General features: G+C 37.8%; 1 long non-coding RNA gene across 1 annotated transcript in view; it reads left to right on the forward strand.

The window, feature by feature from the left end:
- Positions 1-13,237, forward strand: part of LOC308655326 — a 34,537-nt gene that overhangs the window by 12,860 nt on the left and 8,440 nt on the right. The gene's annotated exons all lie outside the window — the stretch shown is intronic.

Consider the following 13,237-nt stretch of genomic DNA (forward strand, 5'->3'; position numbering starts at 1 on the left):
ACCAAGCTCAGAGGCTTGAAACAAAAACTCTGGGCCTTAAAATCAAAGTGTACTCTGATTCAAACTGGGCCTCCCTCCATAAACTCAGCTTTCCTGTAGCAATGACCCTTGTTCTGAAAGGTTGTGGAGGTGGAGGAAGAGGCCTCTAAGTTTAGTGCATAGATAGGGTAGTTGCCCTAATCCCAGGTGGGTTTTGATTAGAAGAATCCTTTTTTTTTGTTTTGGATGGGTGGATGGGTACTGGGGATAGAACTCAGGAACAATTCTCTAAGCTACATCCCCAAACCTTTTTAAAATATTTTAAATTTGGGGCTGGGGATGTGGCTCAAGTGGTAGCACGCTCGCCCTGCATGCGTTCGGCCCGGGGTTTCGATCCTCAGCACCACATACAAACAAAGATGTTGTGTCCGCAGAAAACTAAAAAAAAAAAAATATATATATATATATATATTAAAATTCTCTCTCTCTCTCTAATTATTTTTTTAAATTTTGAGATGGGGTCTAAATTGCCCAGGCTGGTCTTGAATTTGTAATCCACCTGCCTCAGCCTCCTGAGTCACTAGAATTACAGATGTGAACTTCTGTAAGCTTTATTTTTAATTGATACATAAAAACATAAAAGCGTGCATGTTGTTGGGATACTGTGTGATATTTTAAAATGTTATCTATTGTATGCTTAAGTTTCTGTTAAAATATCTATCTCATCAAATACCATTTCTTCTTTATAAAAACATTCAAATTCCTCTTCCTAGTTTTTTGAGATACATAGTACATCATTGTTATCTAAAATCACCTCAGGACTTCATTATTTTTCTGATATTCCATTGTATATATGTACCACTTTATCTATTTATCCATCAATGGATATGTTGTTTCCATTTATTAGCTATTGTGAATAGTGCTCCAATTAACATGGGAGTGTCTTACTGATTTATTTCCTTTAGTTACATACCCGTTAGTGGAATTGATGGATCAAATTGTAGTTTTATTTTAAATTTTTTGAGGCCCCCCCCATACTGTTTTCCATAGTGGCTGTATTAATTTCCATTCCCACCAATAGTGTGCAGAGGTTCCCTTTTCTCCATATTCTCACCAGTATTTATCATCCTTTGTCTTTTTGATAATAGCCATTCTTACTAGAGTGAGGTAGTATCTCATTGTAGTTTTAATTTGCATTTCCCTGAAAATTAGTGATGTTGAACATTTTTTCATATAGCTGTTGGCCATTTGCATGTCTTTTTTTTTAAAAAGATGGACACAATATCTTTATTTATTTTTTAAGTGGTGCTGAGGATCAAACCCATTACCTCACAAGTATGAGGCAAGAGTCCTATGGCTGAGCTATAACCCCAGCCCCTTGCATGTCTTTTTAAAAATAATAATTGTTTTTTATTTATTTTTATGTGGTGCTAAGGATCCACCTTAGTGCCTCACACATGCTAGGCAAGTGCTCTGACACTGAGCTGTAGCCCCAGCTCCTATTTGTTTGTTTATGCCTATTGCCCATTTTTTGAGTTATTTTTAAAATTTACTTTTTGCTATTGAGTTTTTGGAGTTCCTTATATATATATTCTAGATATTAACCCCTTGCCAGTCACATAATTTGCAATTTTTTGTTTGTTTATTTTTTAATTGATTTAAAAAAATAAATGACAGTGGAATGCATTACAATTCTTATTACACATATATAGCACAATTTTTCATGTCTCTGGTTGTATATAAAGTATGTTGACACCAATTTGTGTCTTTATACATGTACTTTGGATAATGATGTCTGTCACACTCCACCGTACTTGCTAACCCCTGCCCCCTCCCTTTCTCTCCCACCCCTCTCCGCTATTTAGAGTTCATATTCTTCCCATGTTCCCCCTCCCTACCCCACTATGAGTCAGCCTCCTTATATCAGAGAAAACATTCGGCAGTAGTTTTTCTGGGATTGGCTAACTTCACTTAGCATTATCTTTTCCAGTGCCATCCATTAACCTGCAAATGCCATGATTTTATTCTCTTTTATTGCTGAGTAAAATTCTGTTGTGTATATATGCCACATTTTTTTTATCCATTCATCTACTGAAGGGCATCTAGGTTGGCTCTACAGTTTAGCTATTGTGAATTGTGCTGCTATAAACATTGATGTGGCTGTGTCCCTGTAGTATGCTGATTTTAAGTCCTTTGGGTATAGACCGAAGAGAGGGTAGCTGGGTCAAATGGTAGTTCCATTCCCAGATTTCCAAGGGGTCTCCATACTGCTTTCCATAATGGTTGCACGAATTTGCAATCCCACCAGCAATGTATGAGTGTACCTTTTCCCCCACATCCTTGACAACACTTATTGTTGTTTGTCTTCATAATAGCTGCCATTCTGACTGGAGCGAGATGGTATCTTAGAGTAGTTTTGGTTTGCATTTCTCTAATTGCTAGAGATGATGAACATTTTTTCATATTTTGTTGATTGATTGTATATCCTCTTCTGAGAAGTGTCTGTTCAGGTCCCTGGCCCATTTATTGATTGGGTTATTTATTTTTTTAGGTGATTAGCTTTTTGAGTTTTTTATATACCCTAGAGATTAGTGTTCTATCTGATGTGAGAGGGGTAAAAATTTGCTCCCAAGATGTAGGCTCTCTGTTCACCTCACAGATTGTTTCTTTTGCTGAGAAGAAACTTTTCAGTTTGAATCCATCCCATTTGTTGATTTTTGATTTTAATTCTTGTGCTATAGGTGTCTTATTAAGGAAGTTGGGGCCTAATCCCACATGATGAAGTTTAGGGCCTACTTTTTTTTCTATAAGATGCAGAGTCTCTGGTTTAATTCCTAAGTCCTTGATGCCCTTTGAGTTCAGTTTTGTGCATAAGAGATAGGGATTTAATTTCATTTTGTTGCATATGGATTTCCAGTTTTCCCAGCACCTTTTGTTGAAGAGGCTGTCTTTTCTCCAACACATGTGTTTGGCACCTTTGTCTAATGTAAGATAATTGTAATTATGTGGGTTAGTCTCTGTGTCCTCTATTCTGTACCATTGGTTTACCAGTTTGTTTTGGTGCCAATACCATGCTGTTTTTGTTACTGTTGCTCTGTAGTATACTTTAAGGTCTGATATAGTGATGCCACCTGCTTTACTCCTCCTGCTAAGGATTGCTTTAGCTATTCTGGATTTTTAATTTTTCCAGATGAATTTTGTTATTACTTTTTATATTTCTATGAGGAATGCCATTGGGATTTTGATTGGAATTGCATTAAATCTGAATAGTGCTTTTGGTAGTATGGTCATTTTGATGATATTAATTCTGCCTATCCCAGAGCAAGGTAGATCTTACCATCTTCTAAGGTCTTCTTTGATTTCTTTCTTTAGGGTTCTGTAGTTTTCATTGTATAAATCTTTCACCTCTTTTGTTGATTCCTATGTATTTTATTTTTTTTGAGGTTTTTGCAAATGGGGTAGTTTTCCTCATTTCCTTCTCAGAGGATTTGTCACTGATATACAGAGATGCCTTTGATTTATGGGTGTTGATTTTATATCCTGCTACTTTGCTGAATTCATTTACTAGTTCAAGAAATTTTCTGGTAGAGCTTTTTGGGTCTTCTAGTATATACAATCATATCATTAACAAATAGTGCTAATGTAAGTTCTTCTTTTCTTATATATATCCCTTTAATTTCTTTAGTCTATCTAATTGCTCTGGCCAGTGTTTAAAGAACTATGTTGAATAGAAGTGGTGAAAGAAGGGCTGTGACTGTGGCTCAGTGGTAGAGTGCTCACCTGGCAAGTGTGAGGCCCTGGGTTCGATCCTCAGCACCACATAAAAATAAATAAATAAAATAGAGGTATTATGTCCAACTACAACTAAGAAAATTAAAAAAAAAAAGAAATGGTGAAAGAGGGCATCCATGTCTTATTCCAGTTTTTAGAGGGAATGCCTTTAATTTTTCTCCATTTAGAAGATGTTGGCTTAGTGTAGATAGCCTTTACGATGTTGAGATATGTTTCTATTATCCCTAGTTTTTCTAGTGTTTTGAACATGTAAATGTGTTGTATTTTGTCAGATGCTTTTTCTGCATCTATAGAGATGATCATATGATTCTCATCTTTAAGTCTATTGATGTGATGCATTACATTTATTGATTTCCGTATATTGAACCAACCTTGCATCCCTGGGATGAATCCCACTTGATATGTTCTTGTATTTAATTTGCCAGAATTTTATTGAGAATTTTTGCATCTATGTTCATTTGAGATATTTGTCTAAAGTTTTCTGTCTTTGATGTGTCTTTGCCTGGTTTTGGGATCAGGGTGATATTGGCCTCAAAGAATGAGTTTGGAAGTGCTGCCTCTTTTTCTATTTCCTGAAATAAATTGAAGAGTATTGGTATTAGTTCTTCTTTAAAGGTCTTGTAGAACTCGGCTGTGTATCCATCCGGTCCTGGACTTTTCTTGGTTGGTAAGCTTCTGATGGCATCTTCTATTTCATCACTTGATACTGGTCTGTTTAAATTGTGTATATCTTCCTGATTCAATATAGGCAATTTGTATGATTTAAGAAATTTGTTGATGCCTTCAACATCTATTTTGTTGGAGTATAAGTTTTCAAAATAATTTCTAATTATCCTTTGTATTTCTGTAGTGTCTGTTGTGATATTACCTTTTTCATCACATGTGCTGTTAATTTGAGTTTTCTCTCTCCTCTTCATTACTAACTTTTTGTTTTGTCATTTTTTAATTGTTTCTTTTGTTTCAATTTCTAATTTTAATTATTTCTTGCCTTCTGCTTTTGCTGCTTATTTGTTCTTCTTTTTCTAGGGCTTTGAGATATAATGTGAGGTCATTTATTTCTTGACTTTTTCTTCTTTTAAGGAATGAACTCCATGCAATGAACTTTACACTTAGTACTGTTTTCATAGTGTCCCAGAGATTTCAATATGTTGTGTCTATGTTCTCATTTACCTCTAAGAATTTTTAAATTTCCTCCTTGATATCTTCTGCAACCCATTGTTCATTTAGTAGCATATTATTTAGTCTCCAGGTATTGGAGAAATTTTTTAAATTTTGTCATTGATTTCCAATTTTATTCCATTATGATATGATAAAATGCATGGTAGTATCTCTACTTTTTTGTATTTGTTAAGAGTCGCTTTGTGGCGTATTATATGGTCTATTTTAGAGAAGGATCCATGTGCTGCTGAGAAGAAAGTGTATCTGCTTGATGCAGGTTGAAATATTCTATATATGTCAGTTAAGTATAAGTTACTGATTGTATTATTGAATTCTATAGTTTCTTTAGTCAACTTTTGTTTGGAAGATCTATCCAGTGGTAAAAGAGATGTGTTAAAGTCACCCAAGATTATTGTGTTGTAGTTAATTTCACTCTTGAACTTGAGAAGAATTTGTTTGATGAACACAGCTGTACCATTGTTTGGGGCATATATATTTATGATATGTCTTGTTGCTGTATGGTTCTCTTGAGCAGTATGTAGTGTCCTTCTTTATCCCTTTTGATTAACTTTGGCTTGAAGTCTATTTTATTTGATATGAGTATGGACACCCCTGCTTGCTTCCGAGGTCCATGTGAGTGGTATGATTTTTCCCAGCCTTTCACCCTCACCTTCAGTCTGTGTATAGCTTTTCCTATCAGATGAGTCTCCTGTAGGCAGCATATTGTTGGGTGTTTTTTTTTTTTAATCCAGTCTGCTAGCCTATGTCTTTTGATTGGTGAGTTTAAGCCATTAACATTCAGGGTTATTATATGGTTTGTATTCCCAGCCATATTTGTTTATTTTTGTTGTTTAACTTAAACTTGATTTTCTTCTTTGATTAGTTTTTCTTTTAGTGTATTACCTCCCTCTGCTGATTTTCATTGTTTTTCTTTGTTTCTTCATCATGGAATATTTTGCCAAGGATGTTTTTAGTGCCATTTTTCTAGCTATGAATTCTTTAACTTTTGTTTATTGTGGAAGGTTTTTATTTCATCTTCAACTCTAAAGCTTAATTTTGCTGGATACAAGATTCTTGGTTGGCACACATTTTCTTTCAGAGCTTGATATATGTTTGTTGGAGGCCGCGATCAAGTCAAGATGGCACCTGGCAGTTTGCCAGGAGGAGTGGTTTGTGAGGCAATGCCACCGAGCCATCAAGATGGTGGGAACTCCTTATTGGCTGATTGCTGTATCTGTAGGGGAGCAATGCTATGATTGGATGATACTGATTGAGTCAAGCTGTATGTAATCAGATAGATCTACCTCTGCTGTTTTGCAATAAAGCAGTTCCCGCTTCAACCTTCAAGTTGCTTGTCACCTCCCGGTTATTTTGCCCAGCCGGACTGCGGCAAGTGGTGGCCCATACAGGGAACTCCGGGACGCTCGGGGGTAAGTGACAAGGTAAGCTGCCCATCCCTAGAAATAGATAGGATGGGAGGAAAGCTGCTCACCCCTGAGGAACAGATAGGGCGAGAGGACAGATGGCCATTTCAAGAAAATAGAAAAATTGATACAATGTGTTTTTGTTTCGTTTTTGTTTTGTGTTATCTTAGTGTGTTGTGTTGTCTTTGTTATGGAAATATGGGATCAGAAGTTAGTAAAAATCAAACTGAAAGGGTGTTAAGTAAATTGCTAAAGGAAGGAGGCACCCCAGTAAAACCAAGAATAGTTAGGGCATACGTTGATACGATTCAAAAATGTAGTCCATGGTTCTTAAAGGAGGGGTTGTTAAATATACCACAATGGGACCATCATGGTGAAGATTTAAAAAAGATAGAAAAGAAAAGCCCAGGAACTCTGCCAGTTGGCACATTACCATTGTGGACGTTGATACGATCTTGTTTGCTTAGTCCAAACCCTTCAGTTCAGACTATGGTAGAGGAAGGGGAAGACATCTTAGATCAAGTAAAAGAGGAAGTCTCTCCAGCTAGTCAGAAAGGGGAAGAAAGTTTAGAGGAGGAAGGGTTATCAGGGGAGGAGTTACAACAGGAGGCTGCTACTAACCCCTTTCTATCACCAGAGGGCATAAGTATTTGACCAACAGCTCCACCTATGTATATGGGGACAACATATGCTGGGTGGCCCCCACCCCCCATAGTTGATAGATGGGATCCTGAGACAGGACCTTGAAGATTAGCATGCTCTGTACTTGAGGATGTGAGAGGGCAGCGATATCACCAGGCTTTGGATTTTAAAATTTTGTAAAGCAGTTAAAAGAAGCTGTAGCAGCCTATGGTCCTCAAGCCCCTTTTACCGTAAGCATGGTTGAATCCATTGCAAGTTTAAAGTTGACACCAGCAGATTGGGCTAGCAAGTGCAAAGCTGTGCTAAATGGAGGACAGTATCTATTATGGAAAGTTACCATGTGCAAATCTATTTGTTCATTTGATAACCAATTACCATCTAATCCTTTGTTGTCTTTTTGGTCCTCACATCCTGTAGTTTTTCCAAAAATGGTTTCCACAGAGAGAACAGCAGCTGATTTGGATTCCAGAGAGGCTAACTAAAGCAATTTCTACAGACCAAAAAGAAGATGATTTGCCTCAAATCCATAACAGCTGATATCCAGAGCTCCAGTTTAGCTATCCTTACGTCTGTGACAGTGGTTCTCCCACACCTGGAGGCTAATGAATAATGAGAACCATTGAGGCCTATTTCAAATGTAAAAAACCTTGAGGCTTAATTGTGGGTATACCTTCAAACCCATATGCAAGTTACAGGAAGAAGGATGGGATATCAAAAGAAGAGTCAATCCCAGGTTGTAGCCAGGATGCTTTTTTCAATATCTATTTTATTATGCCCTCTTCCACGTCATGGAGTTCTATTTTATTTTTTGAGCTCATACAGACCTAGGTTAATGTTTTTCTGATCAGTTCTATTTTTTGATCAACTGTGGAGTTTTTAAACATTGCAATGGAGATTTCACCTGTGAAAAGCTACAAGGCCTTTACTATTGTGTTATGTGTGCACACTTGTGTTATGTGTTGTATGTCTGTATGTGCGTATGTCCATATGTCATACATTTGATATGAAAATTGGCAGATATATGAGGAGCGCTCATGAAAAATTAAAAAAAAATGGATCCAAATATCTTTTATTCACGTGATTTAAACAGTTTAATTTAAATTGGGTAAACAAATGAAAGTAAAGATGTCTTTAAAATTAAGCTTACAAGTTTTTCTAGGTGTTAAAAAAAACTAATAAAATGTTGATGTCTATGAAATAATCTACCTAAATTCATAAATTTACAAGGAATGTTTTAAAATGTGAACAAAACTCCTGTTTGTTTACTTTCACCTTTCCTTTTCATTACATCTAATAATTCTGTTCAGAATAATGTACTAAATTGTTCAGAAAATTGTTTTCTTAGTGCCTTCTGGAATGCTACACAATTTTCTTTAGCCATCATTGCCAGAATTCCTACCTTCATCCCAGTGCCAGTGAGGACAAATATAGAAGAATTTCCAGTATTACTGAGAACCAAACGAGACTTCGGAATTACAGCTGCCATCATCACAGCTGTTTCTGTTTCTGCTGCTGCTGCTGCAGCTTCTGCGATAGCTATCACACAAACTGTACAAACTGCTGCATCAATAAATAATTTAACTCAACAAGTAGTACAAGCTTTACAAACACAAAACATTATTAAAGATCATCTTAGAAATGGAATTCTGATGCTCAACCAAAGAGTCGATTTACTTCAAGAAGAAATAGACATATTAATGGATTCTTCTGCTTTAAGCTGCTTACAGAACTTACCTGGACTGTGTATCACTTAATATTTCTCGAGCAGCAGATCTATCCAGACAAGTAGGAGTCATGCTTAATGGCACATGGAATGTAAAGTTTCAAAATTTAACTAATCTATTGAGACAACAAATTGTAACTCTTAATAGTACCAGAGTGTCTTTGCCAACAGTGTCATCAGTGGTACAATTTTTCCAAGGGTTTCTCACTTGGAGCCGTCAATGGCTTGGAATTGTGGCATTTTGTATTCTCCTTCTGCTTGTGGCAGGTTGTTTATGGTGTTTGTGTAAATTACACAGACAACAAAAAGAAACCACTGTGGTCGTTAAACAGGTCATGATGGCCCTAGAAACAGGGCAAGATCCACAAGTATGGCTAAATATATTGGGCCGGTAGTCAAAGACGGGTAAGATCCAATTACAACGGTACCAACCTAAGCCAGGAGGCTGACAATTTGAGGTCAGACCATCCAGTGACGGGTAAGGACCATATGTAGTATTGCATTACCTAAGACAGGCACGGTCCCTAAACCACATACTTGTTGTTTAATAAAACAAAAAGGGGGAGATGTTGGAATCCGCAATCAAGTCAAGATGGCGCCTGGCAGTTTGCCAGGAGGAGTGGTTTGTGAGGCAATGCCACCGAGCCATCAAGATGGTGGGGACTCCTTATTGGCTGATTGCTGTATCTGTAGGGGAGCAATGCTATGATTGGATGATGCTGATTGAGTCAAGCTGTATGTAATCAGTTAGATAGATCTACCTCTGCTGTTTTGCAATAAAGCAGTTCCCGCTTCAACCTTCAAGTTGCTTGTCACCTCCCGGTTATTTTGCCCAGCTGGACTGCGGCATATGTTGTTCCAGGATCTTCTAGCTTTCAGGGTTTGTGTTGAAAAATCTGCCGTTATTCTAATTGGTTTCCCGTATATGTAATCTGATTCCTTTCTCTGGTGGCTTTTAAAATTCTCTCCTTATTCTGTAGGTTGGGCATTTTTATTATAATAAGCCTTGGTGTGGATCTAGTGTGATTTTGTACATTTGGCGTCCTGTAGTCTTCTTGAATTTGGATTTCCAATTCATTCTTTATGTTTGGAAATTTTTCTGATATATTTCAATGAATAGATTGTTCATTCCTTTGGTTTGGACCTCTATGCCTTCCTCTATCCCAATAACTCTTAAATTTGGTCTTTTTATGCTACCCCATATTTCTTGAATGTTCTGCTCATGGTTTCTTACCTTTATCACTGTGTGGTCTATGTTCTTTTCAAGATTATATATTTTATCTTCATTGTCTGATGTCCTCCTATCTTCCAAGTGGTCTACTCTGTTGATGATGCTTTTATTTGAGCTTTTAATTTGGTTTGTTGTTTCTTTCCTTTCAAGGATTTCTGTTTTTTTTTTTTTTTTTCTATCTCCCTGTTGAGATCATCTTTTGCCTCCTGGATTTCTTTATGTAGCTCCTTGTTGAAGTGATCTTTCACTGCTTGTATTTGCTCTCTTATATCTTCCTTGAGTTCACAGAACACTTTAACAATGTATATCCTGAATTCTGGCTCTGTAATTTTTTCTACTGTGGCTGCCATCTAATGATGTAGTGTCTTGATTTGTTTGGGGTGCTTTCTTCCCTTGTCTTTTCATGTTGCTTGTGTGTCTTCCTTTCCAGCTCTGTGGGTGTGGAGTGTTACTGTTTTTACCCTATAGGTTTGTAGTGCTCTTGTAGGGTTCCAAGATCCCTCCTTTGTGGGGAAGGACAATGTTAATTAACAGATCCCAATATCAACATATCATCTATGCACAATTTGTTGTTATTAAGACGTTTACAGTTTAGTCTCAATGTACAGAGAAGTTGGATTCAATTATTATCTAAAATATGATCAGTAGTTTTGTAAAAAGGTTTACAGTTTCTGACAGTGGACAATGAACTGGGGGTGGGGCGTAGGACGTAGGAGGAAGAATGTAAGGATATAGAGTCAATATATCTTAGGAAATGTGAAGGAGAAATCTAATGAAGAGGGTTAGTAGAAAGAGAATAGACAGGAAGTAATTTAGGGTGGGCAAGTACATGGTATGACAGTAGAGTACATATGTATTAAGAAAAATAAAGGATGTTAAAATTTGGAGGGGGAAAGAAAAATGAAAGAAGAAAGAAGAGGGGAAATAAGGGCATATACAATACTTCTATATTATTTTATTCAGATGACTCAGTCCTCAAAATCCTATTTCATGAATAGTTCTTGGTTTCACATATGTTGATGAGGGCTGGAGGAGAGAGGGGTAGAAGAGAAAAAAAAAATACCTCGAAAGAAGAAACCAGGGTTGTTGCTAGTCTTTTCTGTTTCTCTTCTCATCCAGTAGGTGGGGTTATCTGTTTTAAGCTAGTGTCTCTGCCCTCAGGATGGTGTACGTTACCAGGGTGGGAAGACTGGTCCTGGTGTAGGGCATCTGGAAGCAGGGAGCGCCACCCGCCAGTCCCTGCAGAGAACTTGCACTTCACGTCTCTTTTTGGGACTGCTCGTCTGATTTGAGCGCCCGGTATTATCTCCCTCTCTTGCCTAGAAATTTCCCAGTTCCTAGTCTCTCTGTTAGGCTCCAAACTTTAGTCCTGTCTCCCTCTCTCTTAGCAGTTCCCTACTGCAGGACCTCTCACACCAAGGCTCACACCAGGTGGGCGGCGCCCTGATCACACTGCACACCTGCCCAACTAAGAACTTTTTTGTGTTGGGAGGTCACTTTACTGAGTTATCACCTGCTGGGGTGGGGGGGTTTTGGATACCTGGTACCTGACCAGATGGAGATCCCATCTGAGAGCTGCCCCCTCCAAATATGGCAAGAAAGGTTATCCAAGATGGTGGCAGTCTGCTTCCAATGACAGAGTGTCTTGTGAGGTGGGGGGAACCCCGCAATCCTGTTGTGCTTTGAGTAGGTAGTATCCGAGTGACCTGCATGGGAGTGGAGTACAGTCTGGAGGTTTGCAGAGGAGCTGATAGGTGATTCTTAGCAAGCTGTGTGTGGGCTAGAACTGCGGGTTTTGAGTTTAGGGAGCTAGCACTCCGGAGTCCTACTCAAATGCTGAGGCTCTGAGCCCTGCGTGGGGATCAAAATGCTGTTGATTTCTGTGGAAATCAGCTATATAGGGGTCCTCTTACACTCTCTGAGATGCAGTATTTTGACTAGGTGAGATCTGGGTCACAGATTGAAACAGAATGCTGCCTCCCTTTGGCCCACCATGTTGGAATCTTCCATGTGGCTTAGTTGATATGCACCCATGATTTCAGTGCCATTTCCTGGCTTTGGGTATGCTTAGTTTTCTCCCTATAATTTTTTTTTCAGCTCCTGTGTAGTGCAGAAAACTGGGGCTCCTGATCTAGGACTGGGAACATAGAAATGGATCTGCAAATATTTTAAAAAATATTTTTTAGTTGTCAATGGACCTATTTATTTATATTTATTTATACAAGGTTCTCACATGTCAGGCAAACATTCTACCACCAAGCCACTACTCCAGCCCCAATTTGCAAATATTTTCTACCATTCTGTGGATTGTCTCTTCATTCTGACAATTATTTTCTTTGCTGCGTCACTGGGATGTTTTGCTGTTGCTTAATATGATAAATCATAAATGAGGAGTTTGAGAATTGGGTTCTAACAATTACTCTGCTTGAACTGGCTGACCTTATATCAGGTAAACTTCTCTAGATCTTACATTGGTGGTTTTTAAAAGTGAGGGACTTCGATTAGCTTAGTAATTTTCAAACTTTTCGAAGTAGCAAGACTCTTTGTTCAAAAGAAATCTTATTTGCATTGTGCAATATGGAAAAGACAGGTTAGAGCCATTCTGGTTGACTTTGAAGGTATATTCCTCCTTTCCTGCTCAATGTGGCCAGAGTGGATGAGGCTCTAAAATTGTGTTTATTTTTTCCCCCAAAGATTGATAATGTGTTAATGGGGCAATGAGAGAATAAGAAAGAGGTAAGGATTTGGGAACAAGAAAGTTATCAGGTCATAGACTATGCTTTTCCATATATAAAAAAAAGATAAAAGGTATTATAGAAGTTATTAGTAAACTGTTTCTCTGAAAAGTCTTATACAATGTGACATGATTATATATAAAGTTATATGTGTGTCAACTTCAAAACATTACAGTACTTAAAGTGGACATTGCCTTGGATGTGATTCTAGCAGGCAGGGTTCTGATGGGCGTATCGGGGCCTGATTTTTCCTGCTCATCTAAATAATAACGTTTTCACTGCTGTTAACACTTCATTTTATTGCTATTTTCTGTCACAGGTCCTGTGTGCTTGGTTGAGCCAAAGGTCAGCCAGAAAAATAACCAGCTTCCACTTTCTATAATTATGCAAACTAGAGCTAGGTGACTGAGAATTTGCTTTTGGTCTGCAAGACATAGGGAGTTTTGCAAACTCTAAGGGAGTGCAGAATTTCCTGAAGATGTTGCAAGGTGGCTGGCTTTCTTCTGAAATCAAGCAGCATTCTCCTTTGCTTTGGTTATGAGTGCAGAGGTGC

The sequence above is a fragment of the Spermophilus citellus genome (genome assembly GCF_964194105.1).
Source record: "Spermophilus citellus genome assembly, chromosome: 9".
Lineage (NCBI taxonomy): Eukaryota > Metazoa > Chordata > Mammalia > Rodentia > Sciuridae > Spermophilus > Spermophilus citellus.